The 6,202-nt window shown below is 46.1% G+C and overlaps 1 long non-coding RNA gene across 3 annotated transcripts in view; it reads right to left on the reverse strand.

Moving 5' to 3' along the window:
- The window catches only part of LOC109391953 (uncharacterized), a 120,595-nt gene extending 114,520 nt beyond the window's left edge, over positions 1 to 6,075 (reverse strand). For 2 of the 3 annotated variants that reach the window (XR_002125961.1, XR_002125960.1), the window contains exons 1-2: positions 5,958 to 6,075; positions 5,035 to 5,710 (exon numbers count right to left, since the gene is read on the reverse strand). This is a non-coding gene — a long non-coding RNA (uncharacterized LOC109391953). Of the gene's footprint in view, positions 1 to 3,576; positions 4,444 to 5,034; positions 5,711 to 5,957 lie in introns of those variants that run through there. The other variant, XR_002125959.1, reaches the window with a different exon arrangement.
- Between the last annotated feature and the right edge of the window lie 127 nt (positions 6,076 to 6,202).

Below are 6,202 nucleotides of genomic sequence, written 5' to 3' on the forward strand. Positions count from 1 at the left end.
CACGGCTGGTAGGGACAACACGGAGTAATAAGAATAAACCAGAGCGCCAGCTGATCTCCCCATCCTGACCCCTAGGCCTGCTAACAGTCACTTTGCCATTTCTTTCCGACCACTGCGTGCAGCTGACTCACCTTGCTGTCGCATTTTCAAAACCAACACGGAACAGAAAGAACAATGATCTAAGAGCATCTCGGGAGATGTCAAAATGGAAGAAGCAGGAGAATGACGGACCTTTTGTTCCCTCCTTCCCTGGACAGTTCAGCAAATGCCCTGTGACATGCAGGCCACAGACTATTAGCAGCAGCAGCGTCAAATGCTATTTATTATTGACTCTAAGAGGAACTAAACTCTCTCATCAAAAGCCAGGGGGCAGGGACCCGACTTGCCGTATGCCATATCTCATAGGGAAGCGTGCTTGTTTATACAGTAGCATTTTCTATGTCACAAATGATTCAGAATCCTCACTTTCCACTTTCCTTCTGTTGACATGGATTGACTGTGGGGTAGGGTGGGGGTGGGGTTTAAAAAAGCAAAAGCTGCACAAAGATCCTTTGGTTAGAGCAAAACACACTTGCTAAAATGAACTGCTGTCAGTGTCCATCAGGCACCGTGTAAACATGATCATCCTTTCTGCAAACGAGAAGATAACAGCAGCACAGTCCTGTCGGTGGTGAGGATGAGGAATCCATACCCCTGGTGTATCAAGAGGGACTGAAGACGGGGTTTCAGCATCAGCTGGACCTGGGATTCAACTCCCGGTTAGCCATCGACTAGCTGGTGACTTTGGGCATGTTATTTAGCCTCTTTGAGCCTTGGTCTCCTCATGAGCTGGGTGGACAGAATATGCCTACTTCATAGGGTGTCTGGGATGAATACAGACCAACAACAAGCAAAGCAAGCATGCCATCCATATTAGTTTTCTTCTCTGGTGAACTATTTGTAGCTGAAGGCAAGCTGGCAAAATCCATCCCGACTCAATATAAGACCTGAGAAAAACCAGCTCAGTGATTTTCCATGCAGGGGAGTTGCCTCTCAGAAGAAAAGGATGACACCAATGCGTCAAGGTTCTTCCCCAGGCCTCTGTGCCCCTTCCAAAGGCTTCCTGTACTGTAGCATGAGCTCATGTGTCTTACACATCTATACCCTCAGCACTGATCACAGTGTTTGGCATGCAGCAGGGGAGCAAGGGTGGAAGTCGCACACTTTTGAGTTAGACAGGCCTGAGTTCAAGTCCCAATCCTGCTACTTGCCTTTACTTCCTTAAGCCTCAGAATCCTTATCTGTGAAATGGGTAAAAATATCTGCTACAAAGTGTAATGCATATGAACTGACATAATAACAGATGGAGAGCCAAATACAGTGCCTGACAAATTGAAGACACTCAAAGTTAGCCCTTATTGAAAAACATTTGCTGAATGAATTCATGGATAAAAAGAACCCCATTCAATTAACAATATACACACCCCCTGCTCTCTCCACAATAGAAACATGGCATACCACATTTTCCTTTATGGATATCAATATGTAGCCAGAGTTCTCTTTTTACAGTGGCAAAGGTTTCTTCCAGCTCTGACTTAGTGCAGCATAATCACAGCAAACTCTTGTCTGTTCTTGGGATGTGCATGGAACAAAACACACTGCCCACCCCCACCTCCATCCCAACACTCACACGGAAGGAAAATCTGGTTACAAATAGTGCTGAGAGGGTCTCACAGCCTCTCCCCCCAAATATATTAATTACAAATGGAATTTTTCACTTCACAGCAAAAAACCTGACAGACATCACCTTCACTACGTGATCAAGGTCAACATCACCAGTGAGAAACAGACTGGCATTCTGGACCCCTTACTATGGTACATGAGGACACAGCACTTCTGCGGTTTTCGTGCAAAAACGTCCAAACCCCAGTCTAATCATGAGAAAACATTAGGCACATCCAAATCAAGGGACAGTCTACAAAATAATTGACCAGTACTCTTCAAAAGTGTCAAGGTCATAAAAGACAAGGAAGTAATGAGGAACTGGCACAGATTGGAGTCTAAGGAGACATGAAAACTCAATGCAGTGTGGGACACTCAACCAGATCTGAATCAAGTCTGCCATTCAGTTTTTGGGGTTTTTTTAATGTCAAGGGAAGCCTCAAAGGGAAAAAGCATTAACCAAGGTCCAACTGAGGGACACATGGAAGAGAGAAGGCTAATCCCAGGAATTTGACCAAATGGAGGTGAGAAAGATTTAGGGAAGGATTACGGTCTAAGCTCCATTTTCTTTAAACCTGAGCACCAATGGCACACTTTCTCTCCTTCGTCCCTATGCCCTCAAATCCAACCTGGTGTAGGAGAATAAATCTGAGCCACTTCAGCATAGTCTCACAGCAGCACAATTTGCTCTTGACATTTTCCTGAGTTACCAATATATTAGATGGCATAATATGGCAAAGTGCTTTTTAGGCAAAATGCATCATTTAAGTGGAATCACCAAATTGGGATGTAGCCTTAAGTTCAAGGTTTTCTAAAAAGTAAGCCCCTTGGGCCGGCCGAGTGGCGCGATGGTTAAGGACTCGCTTGGGATGCCAGAGGGCCCCGGTTCGGATCCCACATATGAGGGCCAGTGACACTGCCCTCTACAGCTAAGATGCTGAACAACAGCTCAACCTGGAGCTGGGCTGCCATGAGTCGCCGGCGACAGCGTAGGCTGCAGTCCCTGTGGCAGTGGGTTGCCGTGGGCTACCGTGTGTAGCCAGCAGCCAGCGTGAGCGGCCGTCCAGAAGCCGGCGACTGATCCGCCTCGCCCTGGAAGAGCGCAGTGATGGTGCCAACTTGGGCAAGTGAAGCAACGTCCTCCACAACTAGATTGAAGAACAAAACGACAGCAACTTGTCTGTTCCTCTTCCCCCAATTCCCCAGCACTGTTCCCATCCCCCCAATTCCCCAATAAAAATCTAAAAAAAAAAAAAAAGTAAGCCCCTTGCTCCTCAAGGAGGAGAAAACCCCATCTACCCGATTTCAGTGAAGTTTGAGTTTTAAAATTACACAGCAGTTCAAGTAAGGCTTTCACTTTATATTTGAGGGAAAACTGGGACCCATGGAGGGAAGATTGCTCGGGCTCACCCCATGGGATGACTTAACAGAGCCACTGCAGGATGCCATGCTGCCTCCTCCACGCTGCTAGAATTTACTGCAGCCTCACTGTTCTGGCCAAGAATGAGGCCAGCTTACAAGTATATCACAGCAGTAGACACATGGGCCCCACCTTGACCTCTGAATCACTCTTTTAACACTAAATCCTAAGCTTCTCCACCAGGAGAATGTTCTGTAAGACCCAGATACAGAGCAAATGTTGAGGGCCACTAATCTTCAGGCTGGGACATGTGTGTGCAGGGACATGCTTGTGTAAGTTTTAGGATTTCTAGAACGTGTCTGTAGAGATGTACTATTTCGTGTCCATTTTCTTTCACTGTCCCCTTGCCCACTCTCCCTAATGTTCCTCTCACCTCTCTCCATTCCGTGTCGTTGTCCACATCTCATGTTTTAGGGTCTACTCTATGTGGTAATGGGTCCCCTGAGCTTCCCCAGCCTTCCTGTTTTGGTGTACCTGAGACAAGATGGTAACAGCCTTGGTACCAAAGGAACCCATTTATTCATGTATTTATTCACTCATGCATTGAAGACCGTACAGTGACCCCACAAGAAAGATAAAATTTTTACTTTCGTGGAGTTTACATATTAGCAGGGGGAGACAGTCAATAAACAAAAGAAGAAAGATACAAGAATACAGCAATAACGAGGAAGGTTGTGATAAAACTGAATCAGGATGATGTGATAGGGAGTAATAGGATGCTACTTCAGTTGGGAAGGTGAAGGAAAGGCCTGTGTGAGGAGGTAAGTTTAGACCTAAACAAGAGGTCCAGCTCCGCAAATACTTAAGGGAGGAGGGTTCCAGGTAAAGGGAACAACTTGTAGAGGGGCCCTACGCAGGTCCAAACTTGGCAGATTGAAGACAGACAGTGGGGCAGATGATAGTGAGTAGAGGGGTAGAGGGTGTCCCAGACGAATCCAGATCATGTAGGGTCTTGCAGGGCTCAGTGATGTTATGGGAAGACAACCAGTGGTTCTGGATCGAGAGGTTATAGAACCTAACTTACGCTTTGAACAAATATTTTGGTGGTTGTGTGAAGAATGGACTGGGGGTGGTGGAAATTGGTAATGAGATTAGAAGAGATTAGGGGGGATTGCAGGTAACCAGGTAAAGGACGATGGTGCCCGGGTTAGGGTGGTAGAGATGACAGTAGGTGGATTTTGGATGTGTGTTAGAAGAAAAGGTAACAGATGTTGTTGATGGACAAGCTGTGGGGAATGAGTAAAAGGGACTCAAGATTGCTCTTGGGTTTCTGCCTTGAGCACACGGATGTGTGGTGATGTCACCAGTTGAAACAGGGAACCCTGGGAGAAGAAGTCGGGGGTGGGAAATGGAGAGTTTTATTTTAGACATGTTAAATTTAAGATATTTATTAATGAACTGATTAAAGCCCCCATCTCATACTTTATATGTAGCAGCAGACAAAGGACTATGAGATCCCAAATGTTGCTTTCCTTTTCAATTCTTTGTTCGGAAGGAATAAAGAGAAAGATAACTGAATACAATATTCAGTCTTTTGTAAAACACTTTTATGTTCAGAGGTTTGGCAGTAGAGCCACATCCTTCCTGGGCAGGTGTAAGTAGCCAATCAATCACCGTGTCACACTAAGCAATTGTTCAGGGGGCAAACTAATTAAAAATTTAATCCCATGATTTTCATCTTAATCTTGTTTCCCCATTAGCTTTAATCAATGCCCACAAACACAATTTAGCCGAACTTTTCATTTAGATAAATGACTGAGTAGGGTACCTAATTAGTCTGTTTGTTATGAACCGCTTGATAACTAAAATTATGCTAATTACTAAAAACCACGCTCTAATTTTTAAAGCATTTTATTAGCACAAAAGCTATGGCCCTGTTATCAAATGAAATGTTCTTTTTCCGTTACACTCACCAGTTGTTCAGACCTGTTTCTCTTTTAACTTTCAGAAGTCAAGTTGCAGTGCACTTGAGAAATGTCTGCTCAGCCTTGCCTCGCACTATAACACAAATGATAATGAAAGTTGTACCAATGAGAAGATTTCATGATTTTCTCAGCTACTTGGGTGCTTCCATCCTGGCGGGGGGGAAAAAAAAAGTCAGGCCAGAAACCACTTAAAACAACTAAGCAAAACTGAATGTGGGGATGTGAGGAATGGTTTGAGGAAGGGAGAACTTTTCAGCTTGTTCCAATGCCAAGGCGGCTGCTCTCACTAGGTCTGCAAATCAGGGGCTGTTCATTTGGAGACTGTCTTTCATATCATCCAAGGCAAAATTTCTACCGCTTTCAAGTCCCACAGCACCTCTGAGGATACCCAAATCTTTACGTTCCTTCAGTAAAAGTATATCTTCATTTTAAAGACCAATGTCAATGGCTCTGAACTCCTGCAGCCTTTTCAGCCCTTTTAACAGTGCGTTCTCCACTTGGGTTTTCACGGCCGTTTCAATAAAAGGGTAAGAAAAGTGGAGAACGGTGCCTGTCATCAATGAAAACCAATAAGACTCCTTCTCATGCTGGGCATGGCCTCCAAACAGGATAGGTTATCTGACGGCACATGTAGGTGGTGGCGGGGCACATTTAATGAATCAACCTTAAAGGAAAAGAAAACTGTTTACAGGCTGCGGAGCCCCGTGTACATTTTATGGCGATGAAGTCCTGGCTACTAAGATCACTGTCTCTGCCCACACAGCGCATCTGCCACTTCCAACAGCCCAGTAAAGAACCAGTTCTGGGGCGGGGTTTCAACACAAACTTCTTTGACCTGCGTCCCGCCTTCGTCCCTCCCCTCTCCGCCCCTCGGACACCCGGACGGCCCTTCCCCTCGACCCCCTTCTCACCGACAAGCCGCTGCGGGTAGAGCCTCGGAGCCACTCTGCCAGGCTGCGCTGGAGCAGAGGCAAGAACAGGAAGGAGAAAAGGAGCACAGACTCCCCACATTCTTAATTTCCAAGGACCCCGGGGCAATCGGAGAGGAAGTGACCGCGCTCCGCACCGGAAGCGGAAGTGGAAGTCGGGCGCGGGTCCGGGCCGCCGCCATGTTGTGTGTGGCGGATAGCTAGTGCAGCCCTGAGACTCAGCTCCA

The sequence above is a fragment of the Hipposideros armiger genome, unplaced genomic scaffold (assembly GCF_001890085.2).
Source record: "Hipposideros armiger isolate ML-2016 unplaced genomic scaffold, ASM189008v1 scaffold_309, whole genome shotgun sequence".
NCBI classification, from domain to species: Eukaryota; Metazoa; Chordata; class Mammalia; order Chiroptera; family Hipposideridae; genus Hipposideros; species Hipposideros armiger.